Below are 19130 nucleotides of genomic sequence, written 5' to 3'. Positions count from 1 at the left end.
AGACCTGTGTCTTTCTCCCTCCTGACCAGGATTCTTCCAGGCTGCACAGCTCCCTGCCTACATTGTGGTAGACCCAGCAAGCCACACTGCCTTAGCAGGCCAGCATCTGTGCTTTGTTCACTCTCCAAAGTCTTACGAACAGCATAATTGCCAGCAGTCAAAAGTTATCACAGAGCTCTTTCTGAGCAAACACATTTATTCTTAAGGTGCAAGCATTACAGAGAACATACAAAAAACAGTAAAAGTTCCTATACTATTGCTAAAAGCTTACCAATTGTCAGCTGTTAGTCTAATGGGGCCTCAGTAGGCCAAAGCCCTTCCAACTTTTCCCAGGAAGGATTTGGGTCCCCCTTGGACAGAAGGTCCTATCCATTTGCTGGATCAGAAAGAAAGCTCTGAGTCACTTTAAGCTCAAGCTGTTTATCCAAAAGTCCTTTCTTTGTCAGTTGATCTGTGGAGAATTCAATTTGAACTAGTATATGTGAGCTTCTTCAGGTGAGCACCTGAAAGTACTTCTCTGGAGGTGTGACAACCTAAGTGAATTTGTGTACTCACCCCCCACTGTTCTTAGTTCGTGGAGGAGTTGTTGTCACCCTCCCCAATAGAATTGCATACAGTCCCTTGCCCAGTATGATACATAAACTTAATACAGTAAAGCATCAGAGGGGTAACCATGTTAGTCTGGATCTGTAAAAGCGGCAGAGTCCTGTGGCACCTTATAGACTAACAGACGTATTGGAGCATAAGCTTTCGTGGGTAATACATGCATCCAACGAAGTGGGTATTCACCCACGAAAGCTCATGCTACAATACATCTGTTAATCTATAAGGTGCCACAGAACTCTTTGCCGTTAATACTCCCAAAGATATTGCAGGAACTTTCCATATCTGTCACACACATGTTTCTCCTTTCTCTTTTCAGTTCAAGTACAGGGGTTACTATTGCATATGTAGTATCAACCCATATTTGTAATTCTACAGATATTCTTATAACTTTGTTAGAACTCCTTAAGAGTGTCTCTGACATTGATTAGCTTTTATTTTGGTGGTTTGTTTTACTTTTTAACCTTTTTGATTTTAAACTCTTTATGGCAGATTCTGCTCTGAATATGTTTGTGCAGAGCCCAACATAATGGAGCCCTGATTATAACTGGGGGCTCTGGGCACTATGGCAATACAACCAATTAAAGATAGTGGTAACACTACCAAATTGTACCTAAATCTGCTGGGTGTGTGCCATAGGGGATGCAGGGAGGAAGAAGGTTCCTATTCCCCTCACTGCCCTACTGTGCAGGGACCAAGTACAGTCACTCTTTCTCAAGGGATGGAAGAACTCTGTGAGTCTAGCCCCCACAGCATTTGAAAGGAGGTGGAAAAAAGATGGAGTCCTGCTAGCTCTGCACTTCTCACCTCCCCCCATGCCAGCAAAACTGGCACTGTGTAGAGGGAGCACACACAGCAATTTCAGCAGCTGTGTGCTCTAAGACATGCGGTGTACCTATCTGAGGCATAGTGCCTCAATCTACTCCTACTTGGGATTGGGAACCTCTGCACCATCCCCTGCCAGAGGTCTCTAGCTTCTAGCTGCAATTTAGACCTTAGCGTAATAACTAAATATACATAGATTTTTGGGTTCAGACGTTTCTGATATACAAAACAAGTTTTCCTTTTATGGAAAAAGGGCAGCTGTGCCTTTTTGTTTCCATTATGGCAATTATAAATCATCCCTTGTCTGCCAGCTGAGAGAGAAGTCATTTTCTGGTAGCAGAGACCATAACTGACAGCTGAGTAAGACGTCTGTAGAAAACTTTTTTGTGGCTAACCCCTGCAGTGTGTGGGGCGTGTCTTGTATCAGTAATGTAAATTAACTGGAGATGGGCATGGATATCAAAGTTGGGATCAGTATCTGAATTTTCCAAAAGTTCATGAGTATGTGGGTCAAGGCCCCTATCTATAATTAACCCTTTGAAGACCTGGGTATTTGCCCGTTTTTGTCAGTGGTGGTGGGAGGAGTAGCGGTATTACAGCAATGTGCGGAGGCCTCAGTGTTTTAGGTACTGTACAGTGTGGCAAATTGCGCTTTCTCTTCTTGGGATGGGGGGTTCAGGACACCGTTTCTTGCCCCTGAACTGGAGTATTAACTGCCTCACTAGTGTCCTAGAGGAGGGGAGGGGAAGAGGAGAGGGACGGACCCAGGTCCGTCCTCTACTCCGGGTCCCAGCCTAGGGGCCCTAGGGATAGCAGTAAACCACTAGAACTAGCGGTTCCTTCCCCTGGGCTGCTTCCCTCTCCTGCCCTTCAGCTTGTGGGGCTTCCTGCCCTCCCTCTGCACAAACCAGGTGTCCCTTTACCTAGGATCTTGGTCTTCTTAGCCCACCACAGCACTTTTCCAAACTCTCCTCTGCTTCCCTCCAAACTGCTCTTTGCTCCAACGCCAGTCCACTCTGCTTCAACTCCTCCAAACTGCTCTCTACTCTAACACCAATCCACTCTGCTTCAACTCCTCCTCTTGTGTGATTGAAGCAGGGAGTTTTTATCATGTGACTGACTTCAGGTGCTTTAATTGGCTTCAGGTGCTTTAATTAATTTATAGCAAACTTCCTTCCCTCTACAGGGAATAAGGCTCCAACACTCTCCTGCTGCCCTCTGGCCATGCTGTATCACAACAGCCACATCATAAGAGACAGTACCTGCCCAAAAGAATGTACGTTCTAAATGGACAACACAGGTAAAACGGTGACAGAAGAGGAGAGCTACACAGAATTGAAAGCAATTTGCTTCTGGCCACACAGCAGTTCAGTGGCAGGCCTGCAAATAGAACCCAGGTCTACTGAGTCCTAGTCTAGTGCTTTATTCACTAGACCACACTGCCTCACTTTTTAGTGGTAGAAGCCATCGCAATAAATCTGTCTGAACAGGGTTTGAAAACTTAAGGTATCTCTGCAACCACTTAAAGTATAAGCAGCAGTGCAAGTAGGCGGGTATGCCGTGCCAGCAAGCTATTTATAGCCGGTACGGCCTACCGGAAAGACACAGCAGCAGCCCCGCCGGAGGAGAGGGCTGGGGGGTAGGGCTAGGAGTTCTGCTCCTTTCCCCGCTGCCCCTCCGAGCAGGGAAAGGAGCAGAATGCCTAGCCCCGCCCTCTGCCCTTCCACGGAGCTGCATCTCCATCTGTGTACCATAGCAGCTCTGGTTCCTGGGAGAGCCCTGCCCTGAAGTCTCTGGCACAGCAGGAGGAGGACAGAGCCCTCTTCTCCCCCCCCCAACCCCGGTAACATGGGATGGATGTGGGGAGGAGATGGGGAGAGCGTGGGAGCCCTGGGCTGGGGGCGGCACAGTGAGGAATCACATGGAGGGTCACATGGGGAAGTCACATGCCCCGCTTACCTGGTTCCCCCCCCCCCCCGCCCCGTACCGGTAAGAAATGAATTTTACTTGCACCACTGAGTATAAGCTCTTTGGGGCTGGGACCATCTCTTTGTTCTGTGTTTGAATAGTGCCTAGCACAATGGAGCCCTGGCCTTTAGGCACTACCGTAATCAAAATAATAATGACAATGACAGAACCCGTGCAAATTTAAAGAAATAAGTAGTTGTGTACTGTTTCTTGTATGTAATTGTAACAACTTCCTATTAATAGTTGTTAAAAATGAAAGTTGCGCTAAGAATCTCAGGCTTTTCTTTTTATGTTCTTTACCTACCTGGCCCTATATCACCTTTTTTCTCTTCTCTTTACTGTAATCATCATGGAGCATGTTTCTTTAAGAAAGTCTTTCCTCCAGAAGTGAAGCTCACAATTCAAACACCCCTTTCTGTTTCTAAACACTTACCACCACTACCCCCTGCACAAAACAAAAACCCTACACCTAGCAGAGTTTTGGCTGCCAAAAATGCCGGACGCACCATGAAGTCCACTGCGGATTTTGCTGTTAGTGATTTTGGTGTGGGTGGTAGTTACTAGAGTCATGGGCAGCGGTATAAAACTCTAAGACAGTATCTTATCCTTCATTGTTTTCACTGTCTATTGTTTCCTCTTTTCTTTCCCGTTGGCTCCTAGATCTCTTTCCCTACATAATGTGTTCAAGCTTTGCCTTTATATTTTTCTGGCTGCCCCACATTTCCTCTTTTTATGTTTTTCTCTCTTTTCAGTCTATCCCTGTCTCTCCAACCTGAATCTATCCATCTATCCCACTCGTAGACACCTTCACATCCTTCTGCTCCTCTGTACGTACCATTTGAAAAAATGCACCTGGCACATAATAGCCGGGGCCTATAGTAAGGTGAGAAGATCTCCTAGCCAAGACAACACCCAAATGAAGGAGGCCTGATTAGCAGAGAGGATGGTGCTGTTGCCAAGAGTGCCAGAGATTGTGGGAGAGTGGAGAGGGCTTGGGAAGAAAGAAAAGGAGTTCAGTTTGAGCCATGTTAAGTTTAAGCTGGTGTGAAACTTCCAGAAGTGTGAGAGACAGGCAGAGATGAGGCTGAAGCGAAATGCAAATTTGTTTTACGGACGCGTGCATCTCAGAACACTTTATAAGACCATGAAGCCACAATGCATCTGTTGATACCTGACAACTGATCAGTATGTCCTCTTTACTGTAAGTACAGCAGCATGCTACTGGTAAAGTTAGAACAAACAGTATTGTTTACATCTGGAAATCTTTTGAGCAATTCATCATTAAAACAGAAATTGGAAGCCTGAAATTCCACATCTGTTCTCATGTGATATTTGAAGAATATCTCCACACCTGTCTCTGTAGTTATATTGTGCTCTTCACTGAGTAGCAGAGGCCTCTCACAGGATGATTCTCATTACCTACAATAATAGTTATTAATTACATTAATAGATCCAGAAATTTTCTGTGACATGCGTTTCTACATGGAATTTAGATTAGATTTTATTTTAAAATCCATTACACCACCATATTCTGTATGTTTTGAATGTGTAAAATGCATGTATAGTGCAGCATTTATTACTCTATTCTGCCTTGTTCACAAGTTCTGATGGTGTGTCACTGCTACTTGGACAAGAATTATTTTGAAATGATGGTATTTGCAAAAGAATGAGAAGTCTGTTTTAAAGATGAAATAAAGCAATTTCTCTCTTATGATGGCTTGCTTAGGCTCCATGCTTAATAAATCAACTTCAGACACATCCACTAAGAAGTTTTGGACTTCATTTTTATATTGATTTTTCAAAATTAAATAAAATAAATCCTTTTACTGTTGTCAGTTGGGCAGGCTTTTTTGTTTCTTTTTACATTGGTAGGTTAGACATTTTACATTTGATTAGATTGCTGTTGTCTTTTAAAAATACCTTTTAAGGTGATCTATAAGTATGGTGAAGACATTTCCAGCTTGTTAAATGCCCCAACTAAAGAGAGTACGGAAGCACTTTTGTATCTGTATTTAATTGGGATTTTTTTGTTCTTTTGAAAGAGAATATGTTTCCAAAATAATTCCTTGCTTCTCCACATCCCTCTTTCTGCAACAATGCAAACCCTCTGTGACTTCCAGCTCCCATTTGGAGTGATATCCCAGAGTCCATCTTATGTTGCACCAACAGTTGGCTATCTATTTGTGGTAAGAAGAGTCTCATTGTCTCCAATATTCCATAATTTTAAAGTGTAATGCTTAAAATTCCTGTACTGTTCATGATAAAATAATGTTTAAAATATACAATATTGGGTTAAAAGTGGGACTTGACCATAATGCAAGCTCCAGCATTGTTTGTTCAACTGTACGTTTGATATCACTAGCAGAGTGCACACTGGGAAATAACCCAGAGTAGGAGCTGGCATATCAGAGTTCTGCATTCCTGAGACCTGAATTATGGTAAAAGTGACCAAATGAGCTGAAAATGCTCCTTGTGGTGTATACATCTTATTATGTTAAAGTGAAATTTAATTTGTACAGTTAAAATTTTTCCCAATATTTTCCAATCTCCTTTTAGGCCCCAAGCATAACTTTAAGCACAGGGCTAATGTTACAAGAGGAACTCCACTGACAGTGTTTACAGATTTAAGATTGAATACTATGTGTACAAAGAAAATACAGTAAGATTAAAATTTTATCAAGAAAGATATTTTGAGGAGAGATTTGAAAGAGGAGAAAAGGTGGTGGCTTCACAATGTGGCGGGGTGGCATGGGAGACAGCATGAAGGCTGATGCTGATGTGGGAAGCAGACAAGGGGTAATCACAGCTGATTATTGACAATGAAGGTGGGGGTCACCACTGTAATTAAAAACTAGATTTGATATATAGAACAGGTCTAAATGTCCGAAGATCAGAAGTCAGCTCAAGAGTTTCTCCCTGAGGTGTGTGTTTTGCTTTTATGATTATTATGTATTTGCAACATTTCTGTGCCGACAAACTCCCCAGTGTAAACAGTTACACTCGCATAAAAGTGCTTTTGCCAGTATAACTTCGCATGATTTCTTTACCTAGAGTAAATGTGTGCTATTTTTATGTAATCATTCTTCAGGGTAGAAAAACATTTAAATTAAAGTTTAAATTCTAAAGAAATTAGTAGCTTAGCCTCTGAACTCACCAGGGAAAGCTTCCTACTCCATGCTATTGAGTGGGCAAGCAGATTTTCAAGCCTTTTGTATCACAAAGTTGAGGATTGTGTATCCTAATTATGTATTCTGTGCAAAGATATTCCTTTAATCTTTCAAAAAAATTAATTTTCACTTTTATGTTCTATTGCTTTCACACATTATATCAGTTTTGAAAGACTAAGTTATCTCCTATACGTAGGTTGGAAGCTCTGTTTGCATATGTCTAATTTTACTGGGCTGTGATTTTGTGTATGGAGGTGTGCACTGTATATATCAAAAAAGGGAAAACCAGATTTGTTAAGGATATTACTCAGTGAGACCTACTGTGGACATCCTGTACCCAGATGGACTTAAAATTCTTTGTAAGGTCTTTAAGAAGCTTTCTTTTTAACTGCTGTCTGAAATGTCCTAATATTTCTTATCAAGAAAGGTCACCTTCTTAATAGTGATTACACTAGCTAGATGAGTAGGCCAACTGGGAGTCTTCTATCTCAAGGAGCCTTTCATGGTGTTCTTTTCAGACAAGTAGCTCTTATACCAGCTCCAGAATTTCTCCCTGAAGTAAACTCCACTATCCACGCGAATCAGAAAGCATATCTACCTTCTTTCCACCTTAAACCAATTCATCCCTTTAAATAAAAACAAACAACAACAGCAAAAACACTGCAGTCATATTTCATACACTTGAGCAGTCATCATCAAATACTATTTTAGTAGGCTACAAGCTCTCTAGAAGAGTTTTTTTTTATCATGTGGAAGAACACACACACACACACACACACACACAGGCCCAAAGGTTCAGTGTTTCCAGATGGGTCAAATTTTTGTTAGAACTGATGTGCATGTCTAAACATATGCCTCCTTTGGACATTGGAACCCTTTCAATCAGATATTTACCAGCTCTTGGACAGAAAAAAATAGTCTCATATAATAAAATTAACAGGGCGGTGACTTTGAGTCATGAAACACAACAAAGTAGATATTTCATCTTCCACAGATACAGCCTTAGTTCAGTGTCCTTTAGGTTACAGTTCCCCACTTAAAGAAAAGCACAAAACTCTTCAGATACTTGTGATTTTCACCCAGCCCTCTTGTTTGTTTTATTTCCAACTGGACTGGATACATATCCATACTGAAAAGGAGCACTTGTGGCACCTTAGAGACTAACCAATTTATATGAGCATAAGCTTTCGTGAGCTACAGCTCACTTCATCGGATGCATACTGTGGAAAGTGTAGAAGATCTTTTTATACACACAAAGCATGAAAAAATGGGTGTTTACCACTACAAAAGGTTTTCTCTCCCCCCACCCCACTCTCCTGCTGGTAATAGCTTATCAACCTCAGCCTGGTCCAGTCCACACAAGAGATCCACTTCCTGGACACTACAGTGCTAATAAACGATGGTCACATAAACACCACCCTATACCGGAAACCTACTGACCGCTATTCCTACCTACATGCCTCCAGCTTTCACCCTGACCACACCACACGATCCATTGTCTACAGCCAAGCTCTGCGATACAACCGCATTTGCTCCAACCCCTCAGACAGAGACAAACACCTACAAGATCTCTATCAAGCATTCTTACAACTACAATACCCACCTGCTGAAGTGAAGAAACAGATTGATAGAGCCAGAAGAGTTCCCAGAAGTCACCTACTACAGGACAGGCCTAACAAAGAAAATAACAGAATGCCACTAGCCGTCACCTTCAGCCCCCAACTAAAACCTCTCCAACGCATTATTAAGGATCTACAACCTATCCTGAAGGATGACCCAACACTCTCACAAATCTTGGGAGACAGGCCAGTCCTTGCCTACAGAAAGCCCCCCAACCTGAAGCAAATACTCACCAGCAACCACATACCACACAACAGAACCACTAACCCAGGAACCTATCCTTGCAACAAAGCCCGTTGCCAACTGTGCCCACATATCTATTCAGGGGACACCATCACAGGGCCTAATAACATCAGCCACACTATCAGAGGCTCGTTCATCTGCACATCCACCAATGTGATATATGCCATCATGTGCCAGCAATGCCCCTCTGCCATGTACATTGGTCAAACTGGACAGTCTCTATGTAAAAGAATAAATGGACACAAATCAGATGTCAAGAATTATAACATTCATAAACCAGTCGGAGAACACTACAATCTCTCTGGTCACGCGATTACGGACATGAAAGTTGAGATATTACAACAGAAAAACTTCAAATCCAGACTCCAGCGAGAGACTGTTGAATTGGAATTCATTTGCAAATTGGATACAATTAACTTAGGCTTGAATAGAGACTGGGAGTGGCTAAGTCATTATGCAAGGTAACCTACTTCCCCTTGTTTTTTCCTACCCCCCCCCCCCAAGACGTTCTTGTTAAACCCTGGATTTGTGCTGGAAATGGCCCACCTTGATTATCATACACATTGTAAGGAGAGTGATCACTTTAGATAAGCTATTACCAGCAGGAGAGTGGGGTGGGGGGGAGAGAAAGCCTTTTGTAGTGGTAAACACCCATTTTTTCATGCTTTGTGTGTATAAAAAGATCTTCTACACTTTCCACAGTATGCATCCGATGAAATGAGCTGTAGCTCACGAAAGCTTATGCTCAAATAAATTGGTTAGTCTCTAAGGTGCCACAAGTACTCCTTTTCTTTTTGCGAATACAGACTAACAGGGCTGTTACTCTGAAACATATCCATACTGGTTGTATTCATGTATCAGAATAGAATAGTCTGTTCCTTACCTATAAATTGATTCTCTTGTAATCTATATTAACCAGTCTGTAGGACGTCCCTCGTTTTTTTAATTACCCTCTTTTTAATTCCTTGTTATATGAATACTTGTGTAACCCTCCTTCAATTCACATGTGTAAGGCAGAATGAGAAAATTTAAACTAAGTAGCAATGGGATTCCCTAACTGTGGTGGGGCCATAGACGGAACCCATACCCCTATCTTGGCACCGAAGCACCAAGCCGGCGAGAACATAAACCGCAAGGAGTACTTTTCAGTAGTGCTGCAAGCACTGGTGGATCACAAGGGACGTTTCACCAACATCAATGTGGGATGGCCGGGAAAGTTACATGACGCTCGCATCTTCAGGAACTCTGGTCTGTTTCAAGAGCTGCAGGAAGGGACTTTCTTCCCAGACCAGAAAATAACCGTTGGGGATGTTGAAATGCCTACAGTTATCCTTGGGGACCCAGCCTATCCCTTAATGCCATGGCTCATGAAGCCATACACAGGCAGCCTGGACAGTAGTCAGGAGCTGTTCAACTACAGGCTTATCAAGTGCAGAATGGTGGTAGAATGTGCATTTGGATGTTTAAAAGCGCGCTGGCGCAGTTTACTGACTTGGTTAGACCTCAGTGAAACCAATATTCCCACCTTTATTACTGCTTGCTGTGCGCTCCACAATATCTGTGAGAGTAAGGGGGAGACGTTTATGGCGGGGTGGGAGGTTGAGGCAAATCGCCTGGCTGCTGGTTACGCACAGCCAGACACCAGGGAGGTTAGAAGAGCACAGGAGGGCGCGGTGCGCATCAGAGAAGCTTTGAAAACCAGTTTCATGACTGTCCAGAGTACGGTGTGAAACTTCTGTTTGTTTCTCCTTGATGAAACCCACCACCCCTTGGTTCACTATACTTCCCTGTAAGCTAACCACCCTCCCCTCCTCCCTTTGATCACTGCTTGCAGAGGCAATAAAGTCATTGTTCCTTCACATTCATGCATTCTTTATTCATTCATCACACAAATAGGGGGATAACTACCAAGGTAGCCCAGGAGGGGTGGTGGAGGAGAGAAGCACCAGGAGGGGTGGTGGAGGAGGGAAGGACAAGGCCACACAGCACTTTAAAAGTTTAAAAGTTTAAAACTTATTGAATGCCAGCCTTCTGTTGCTTGGGCAGTCCTCTGGGGTGGAGTGGCTGGGTGGCCGGAGACCCCCCCCCCCCCCCCACCGTGCTCTTGGGCGTCTGGGTGAGGAGGCTATGGAACTTGGGGAGGAGGACGGTTAGTTACACAGAGGCTGTAGTGGCGGTCTGTGCTCTTGCTGCTTTTTCTGCAGCTCAACCATACGCTGGAGCATATTAGTTTGATCCTCCAGCAGCCTCAGCATTGAATCCTGCCTCCTCTCATCACGCTGCCGCCACCTTTCAGCTTCAGCCCTCTCTTCAGCCCGCCACTTACTCGCTTTAGCCCGCCACCTCTCCTCCTGGTCATTTTGTTCTTTCCTGCACTCTGACATTGTCTGCCTCCACGCATTCGTCTGTGCTCTATCAGTGTGGGAGGACAGCATGAGCTCAGAGAACATTTCATCGCAAGTGCATTTTTTTTCGCCTTCTAATCTTCGCTAGCCTCTGGGAAGGAGAAGATCCTGTGATCCTTGAAACACATGCAGCTGATGAAGGGAAAAAAAAGGGACAGTGATATTTAAAAACACACATTTTATAGAACAATGGGTACACTCTTTCACGGTAAAGCTTGCTGTTAACATTACATACATAGCACATGTGTTTTCGTTCCAAGGCCGCATTTTGCCTCCCCCCACCACGTGGCTAGCCCCTCATCCCTCCCCTCTCCTCGTGGCTAACAGCGGGGAACATTTCTGTTCAGCCACAGGCGAACAGCCCAGCAGGAATGGGCACCTCTGAATGTCCCCTTAAGAAAAGCACCCTATTTCAACCAGGTGACCATGAATGATATCACTCTCCTGAGGATAACACAGAGAGGTAAAGAACAGATGTTGTTTGAATGCCAGTAAACATACACTGCAATGCTTTGTTCTACAATGATTCCCGAGTACATGCTACTGGCTTGGAGTGGTAAAGTGTCCTACCACGGTGGACGGAATAAGACTGCCCTCCCCAGAAACCTTTTGCAAAGGCTTTGGGAGTACATCCAGGAGAGCCGCGAATGCCAGGGCAAATTAATCATTAAACATGCTTGTTTTTAAACCATGTATAGTATTTTAAAAGGTACACCCACCAGAGGTCCCTTCTCCACCTGGCGGGTCCGGGAGGCAGCCTCGGTTGGGTTCGGGGTGTCCTGACTCCAGGTCCAGGGTGAGAAACAGTTCCTGGCTGTCGGAAAAACCGGTTTCTCTGCTTCCTTGCTGTGAGCTATCTATAACCTCATCATCATCATCTTCCTCGTCCCTAAAACCTGCTTCCGTGTTGCCTCCATCTCCATTGAAGGAGTCAAACAACACGGCTGGGGTAGTGGAGGCTGAACCCCCTAAAATGGCATGCAGTTCAACATAGAAGTGGCAAGTTTTGGGCTCTGACCCGGAGCGGCCATTCGCCTTTCTGGTAGGCTTGCCTCAGCTCCTTAAGTTTCACGTGGCACTGCTTCGGGTCCCTGTTGAGTTGAGAGTGCTGTCCAGAGCGGTCACAATGGAGCACTCTGGGATAGCTCCTGGAGGCCAATACCATCTGATTGTGTCCACAATACCCCAAATTCGACCCAGCAAGGTTGATTTCAGCGCTAATCCCCTTGTCGGGGGTGGAGTAAGGAAATCGATTTTAAGAGCCCTTTAAGTCAAAAAAAAGGGCTTCATGTAGATGGGTGCAGGGCTAAATCGATTTAACTCTGCTAAATTCGACCTCAACGCCTAGTGTAGACCAAGGCTTAGAAACGTAGATGTGGGTGTATTTCACAAGTGGGGGAGGGAGGAATATTCATCTAAAAAGCAGACTTCAAAAGGAGGCACAACCTGTCCCCTGTTAGTGTGCATGCAGTTTATGCACATAATCAGAGTTTGCAGAAGAGTGGTAAAGCACAAATATTATGCACAAGACAAATAGATGGCCCATTATTTGTAAAGTTTAAAGAGTATTTGGAGATCATTTGGGCTTAAAGGTGGTCTATAAATAGAGAGGCTGAGAGTTTCAAACTGTTTAGGAGATTTGGGCACCCAGTTCCCTTTAAAACTGGCGATAGCTTTGAAAACATCAGCTAAAATGTTAGTTATGTATTGCTGATAATGTAAGGGGGAAAGATTCTCCCATTCTTTCTGTATTTGTACTCTATCAAGTTAAAACTCAGATTAGAGGTGATGTTTTATTTTCAGAGTGGTCCTGCCACTTGGCTATGTATGGCCATTGAGGCACAAATGACTGAACCAAGCCTATGCAGTGGTTCCTCCAAGATTAGACATGATCTCTCATTCCCACTTAGTGCAGTGTTTATTTCTCTTCTGCAAGGTTCTGGGGTCTTGGAGAGGGTGAGGTAGATTTTCTTCTAACTTTTTCTTATTTTGGTGGTGGAGAGGTGGGGGGAAGAGGGTGTGAGAGAGAGAGAGATGTATATTTCATCATGTCATAAATTTTAGAGGTTTGCGTGGTACTTTATAGATCAAATTATCTAGGATTTTTATCGAGGTTACAGAGTTTGCACAATAGTCAAAAATTATTGTATTTCCTTCCTTGGTATGCAGCTGTCCTCAAAGCAGGGGCAGGGAGAAGCAGGAGTTGAGTGCGATAGCAAGGTGAAATGATATTTCAGCCAAAAGCCATACAGTACTCACTCCCCATCAGTGTTAGCTTTTTGAACATCAGCTTCCCAGGAGATATAAATGTACTTGAACTCTTTCATAACTTGCTTCCACTGTAAATTTGTTACGCTTCTATTCTGTTAAGAGCAATTTTATTTTCTCATATACATAAAAACAGCCTTTGACAAGAGAGAGAATGTATTCTAAGTGTTCCTTTGATAGGTAGTGTAAATCTGCAGTAAAACTTTCATATTTTAAAGCAGGCAATCAAACCAGGGATGGATACTAAAATAAAAACTTTTCACCAGCTGACTAGTTTCACTCATTGCCAAAGCGAGTGTAATTTTGAAGTGTGCATCTGATGAAATAAGTCATTTTTTGTACCAGTCTAGTGAATCACACACTATGAGAGCTGCAAAATTTGCAAAGCATTTCAGCAATTGACATGCCAGCTATTAAGCTATAAATCCTACAATTCTGAGCAAATAGGCATCTCAACCTGTTATTCCCTATTAATTGTGATCTACATATTAGGTCTGTGTTAAAATTATTGCTTCTTGAAATTGGCTGGTGTTTCATGCATTTTAGCATTAAGATATAATGTCCTTGCTGACAGTAATTAAGTTTTGTTGTCTGATTTATTTTCAAGCAACTTAATTTTACAACTCGTATTTTGTTGTTTCACAGAAATGTAGCTGCACTGAGGTGTTTATAATCTGAAGCCATTAATTTGCATTAACAAATGTTGGTTCTTTTCCTTGTCACAGTGTGTTGGATTTTGTTTTGTTTTGTTTTGTATTTTTTTTACGATTAAGATGCAACTGTTAACACTCTATTTTGTGGTTATTTTAGCTGATACTGTAAATGACATAATCGTAAAGTAAGAATCCCGTCGGTCAAAACAACCAGGACAGTCATAGTTTATAAGAGCTCAAACAAAACATGTTGTTTAGCTGGAAATATAAAGTCCCATGCAGCATAGCTAGCATAATTCTTAATTTGTTTTCCCACATAAATTCTAGCAAGAGATCAGATAGCATTAAAGAATGGAAGAGATTGATTAAACATGTTGCACACCAAAAATTTTTTATATTGTTTTGTATGTTTTTGAAACCTCAAACTTTAGGGATTTTTTGGTGATAATTTGAAGGCCCATAATTGGTGGGGGAGGGGGGTAAACAGAGCAGGGTTTTAATAGTGAGCAGTAAATAAGTCCTGGGACCACACACTGAATGAGGAGGATGAAACAAAATACACATTAGCTGCTCATTAAGTGAGCAGAATCCATACTGTGTACTGAATGAGGCAGAGGTCCTGTTTGGAAGAAAATAGTATGTGTTGATGTAATTAAAGACTGAATCATAATGCATACACACAAGGGGGCCAAATTAAAATGACACCAGCAACCTTAATTCTGGCATTTCCTAACGTTTGAGTGCTTGACTTTGTCCTTAATGTTTTTAACATAGTTTTTTATGTGTAGTTTCCTAGGATTTTGAAAAAGTAAACTGAAAAAAAAATTCTATCATCTGACATCATATTGACACCCATGTGGTTCATCAGCAGAGTTGGAACCTTTAATTCTACTGCATAGTCCTCTGCCACTTGACCTAAGAGAGTAACTGAGAGCAGTAGTGGGTTGTTATCCTCTGACTGGACCAGCACCAGAGTGGAATGAGACTCACACACATTGACAGATATTTGCTGATGACAGAGGAATCTTGGGTTCCGTTCCAAGCTCGAGAGCGGCATGTGCTCTAGTGAGCACAGACTCTTCTTCTCATTCCCCTCAAGTCTGACCTTTTCAGCCCTGTCATCTCCAACCCAATCCTGTCTCTTTCCCACCCAGGGTCCCTGTCCCAGGCTACATCTACACTATGGACTTATGCTGTGCTGTTGTAAGGACTCCTGTGTAGCCACTATATTCTGATGGGAGAGAGCTCTCCTGCTGGCATAATTAAACCACCCCCAACGAGCGGTGGTAGCTATATCTGTGGAAGAGCGTCTCCCACTGACATAGCGCTGTTCGCACCGGCAGTTTTGTCAGTGAAACTTGGTCGGGGGTGGTTTTTACACATCCCTGACTGACAAAAGTTTTACCAACAAAAATGCCAGTATAGACATAACCCCAGTCTCATTTTTCTTGCCTACCCCAATCTTAGTCTCTAGCCATCTCATCCCAGTCTCATTGCCCAGCAAGTCCTAGTCTCCCCTTCTGGGTGTTGCTGTCTGGTTCCCAATGCTCCCCAACCAATCTCTCTCTCTCTCTCTCCACACCCAGTTCTAGGGCTTAGCTACACTTGCGAGTTACAGCGCATTGAAGCAGCCCCAGGCACTTTAACTCCTGACCCGTCCACACTGGCAAGGCACGTAGAATGCCTGGACTCTCCTGCTAGAGCGCTCCTGGTACTCCACCTCGGTGAGTGGAATAATGTTTGATGCGCCCCTGCTGGAGCACCGCAGTGCCAGTGTGGACGCCCTGGTCTGTTAATGCGCTCTGATCGGCCTCCAGAAGTGTCCCACAATACCTGTTCTAGCCACTCAGGTCATCACTTTTTGAACTCTACTGCCCTGCCCTCAGGTGACCAACCGTCATACCCACCCTTTAATTTCTCTTGGAATTTTGAAAAATCCCCTTCATGTTTGCTCAGCCAGGTGTGGAGTGCTCTCAGCGCATCTTTCCAGGTGACCATGTGTCCACGCGCCTGGCGATCCCCAGTATGGAGCAATGGCGAGGTGCTGGACATCATCAGTGTTTGGGGGGAGCAAGCTGCCTGCTCCCAGCTGCGCTCCAGCTGTAGGAATTATGTTGCCTTCGGGCAGATATCAAAGGACATGATGGAAAGAGGCCATGACCGGGGCACAGTGCAGTGCAGGGTTAAAGTGAAGGAGCTGCAGAATGCCTACCACAAAGCCTGCAAGGCAAACAGCCGCTCCGGTGCTGCCCCCCACGACCTGCCGTTTCTACAAAGAGCTGGATGCGATACTTGGGGGCGACCCCACCTTCACTCCGAATACCACGATGGACACTTCAGAGCACAGTCCAACAAGGCAAGAGGAGGAGCAGAAAAGCGGGAGCGAGGGTGCTGAGGCGGAGGAAGACACCCCGGTATCCCTTGATGCATGCAGCCGGGAGCTATTCTCAAGCCAGGAGGAAGGTAGCCAGTCTCAGCGGCTGGTGCTTGGGGAAGGACAAACACCAGTGGAGGTGCCTGGTATACAGCTTTTATTTCGTTATTCGGAAGTTATTCATTGTGGCCTCTTGGGGCAAGGAGGGTTAGGGCTGCATGCATGCCTAGGTGCAGAATAGGGCGTTGATGTTCTCTCTCACATCATGGTAATCGGCCTCAGTGATCTCTTCAAAGGTCTCATCCAGAAGTTGGCCAATGCGCTTGTGCAGGTTTCTTGGGAGAGCCACTGTGGTCTTGTCCCAGTCAGGCTAACATGTCCACGCCACTGTGCTGTGAGGGGTGCGGGAACCATTCTGCACACAGGCAAGCTGCATATGGGCCAGGGCGGAAGCCGCATTGCAGTAGAAGACCCTCTCTTGCTTCCCAGGTCACCCTTAGCAGCGAGATATCTTCCAGGACAAACTTCTGTGGAAAATGTGGGGACAGTGTTCAGCATAGGGGCCCCCTGCAGCTCTTGGCTCTCCCCAAGGCACAGAAACCCAGAGAACAGTATGGCCGTGAAAAAATCAGTCCCCCTTGGCCCTGTGCTTACTCACCATTTTGGGGCTCCCGTGGGTTATGTGCACTTGCTTTGGGACGTGCAAATTCTGCTATTGTGTACACTGTGCTTGTCCTTAAGTATGGGGGAATCATTGTTCTGTCTGGTGTGAACAATGCTGCCTCTGTTAAGTGTTGCATTTTGTCTTTATGGATGCAACCTTGAGATCTCAGCCGTCCATGTTATCACCGGCCGAAAGACTCCAAAGAATTAGGAAGAGGCCATGTAGAAGCAAAGACATGCTGCATGAAGTAATGCAGCAGTCCCTTAATGAGCATCTAAAAGCACAGGAGTGGAGGGAGAGCAAAAGGAGGATCTGTCAGCAGAATGAGGAGTGCCGGCACAAAAGCACGGAGCTCCTGCAGCAAAGCATGGATCGGCTTATAAGCATCATGGAGCGCCAAGCGGACTCGTTCCAGGGGCTCGTAGCCATGCAGGCGGAGCCCTACCGTGCTCGCCCCCCGCGCAGCCCTTGTCCCAAAACTCTTTCACTTGTGCCCCCATGTCACCTCGAACCCACTTTCCCCAACATCTGGGTTCTTATCACCACCAGCTGCCTCCAACACCTGTAGCTTCACCACTCAGCCCTGACAACTACAATCCTTACCCACTGCACTCAACCCCCATCACCATGCATTATAGCCATCCTGAAGTGCAGCACTCATTGCACAATACTCCATACAGGAAGGCTGAGTATGATAACAGGACATATGCAAATCTGTGAATGTACCGTTCCCCACCCCACCCCTTGCCCTTTCTGTTTCCCAAGCAGTTGTGTTTCTTTTCAATAAATGTATTTCCTTTTCAATAAATGGATTTTTTGGCTTTGAAAACATCCTTTATTATTGCTTAAAGTATAAAATACCTTAGCCCAGGAAAGCAACAGGCACTGCAAGTCAGCCTATCAAACACAGATTCCAACTAACATTGGAACCTCTGCACTTTACTCCCGTGCAGGGCACCAAAGATTATTGGTGGCTTTCAGCCTCAGATTGCTCCCTCAAGGCATCCCTAATCCTTGCAGCCCCGTGATGAGCCCCTCTAATAGCCCTGCTCTCTGGCTGTTCAAATTCAGCCTCCAGGTGTTGAACCTCTGAGTTTCATGCCTGAGTGAATCTTTCACCCTTCCCTTCACAAATGTTGTGGAGGGTACAGCACGCGGATATATCGTGGGGATGCTGTCATTGGCCAGGTCCAGCTTCCCATACAGAGAGCGCCAGGGGCCCTTTAAATGGCCAAAAGCACACTCCGCAGTCATTCTGCACTGGGTCAGCATGTTGTTGAACCGCTCTTTGCTGCTGTCAAGGCTCCCTGTGTAGGGTTTCATGAGCTATGGCATTCAAGGGTAAGTGGGTTTCCAAGGATCACAATGGGCATTTTGACTTCCTCTATGGTGATCTTCTGGTCTGGAAAAATGTCCCTGCTTGCAGCTTCCTGAACGGCCAGTGTGCCGAAAGATGTGTGCGTCATGCACCTTTCTGGGCCAGCCTGCATTAATGTCAATGAAACGCCCATGGTGATCCACAAGCACCTGGAGAGCCATAGAGAAATACCCCTTCCGATTAATGTACTCGGAGGCTAGGTGGGCTGGTGCCAGAGTTGGAATATGCATCCCATCTATCGCCCCTCCACAGTTAGGGAAACCCATTTGTGCAAAGCCAGCCAAAATTTCATGCATGTTACCCAGAGTCTCAATCTCATATCCTTGCGCCGCAGAGTGGGCGCGAGCTCCTCACACAGTCCCATGAAAGTGGCTTTTCTCATCCGAAAGTTCTGCAGTCACTGCTCATCATCCCAGACTTGCATGACGATGTGATCCCACCACTCAGTGCTTGTTTCCTGAGCCCAAAAGCGGTGTTCCACAGTGGTGAGCAAGTCCATGAATGCCACAAGCAGTCTCGTGTCATATGCGTTGCTCGTGTTGATATCATCATTGGCGACCTCACTGTCAGTTTGGATCTTAAGGAGTAACTCGACTGCCAAATGTGACGTGCTGGCGAGACTCGTCAGCATATTCCTCAGCAGTTCGGGCTCCATTCCCGCAGACCGAAAGGGAAGACAGCGCGCGCAGTACAAAAACGGTTGAAAGATGGTGCCAAATGTGGATGGAAGTACAGGGATTGCTGGGATGTGAACCGATGCATCATGGAGCATTGGGACAGGACCCAGAATGCCCCTCACCCCCCACCTCTTCCCACAAGTCACAGCACCAGAATGGGAAGAGGGGCTCTGTGGGATAGCTGCTCATAATGTACCACTCCCAATGGCCACGCTAGTGCGCTTGCAGCTGTCAGTGTGGACAGACTGCAGCGTTTTCCCTAATGCGCGCTCCAAAGGCTGGTTT

General features: G+C 44.9%; 1 protein-coding gene across 8 annotated transcripts in view; it reads left to right on the top strand.

Annotated features, from left to right (window-relative positions):
• FAM110B (family with sequence similarity 110 member B) overlaps window positions 1–19130 on the top strand; it is a 186142-nt gene that overhangs the window by 99369 nt on the left and 67643 nt on the right. The window contains exons 1-2 of one of the 8 annotated variants that reach the window (XM_043539595.1): window positions 4524–4597; window positions 5517–5582. The exons of 6 other annotated variants lie outside the window; for them this stretch is intronic. The gene's annotated coding sequence lies outside the window, so the exon portion shown is untranslated. Of the gene's footprint in view, window positions 1–4481; window positions 4598–5516; window positions 5583–19130 lie in introns of those variants that run through there. One more of the 8 variants, XM_043539594.1, reaches the window with a different exon arrangement.

Source organism: Chelonia mydas, chromosome 2, assembly GCF_015237465.2.
Source record: "Chelonia mydas isolate rCheMyd1 chromosome 2, rCheMyd1.pri.v2, whole genome shotgun sequence".
NCBI lineage: Eukaryota > Metazoa > Chordata > Testudines > Cheloniidae > Chelonia > Chelonia mydas.
Note: the sequence above shows the minus strand (reverse complement) of the source record. Positions and strands in the feature narration are given on the sequence as shown.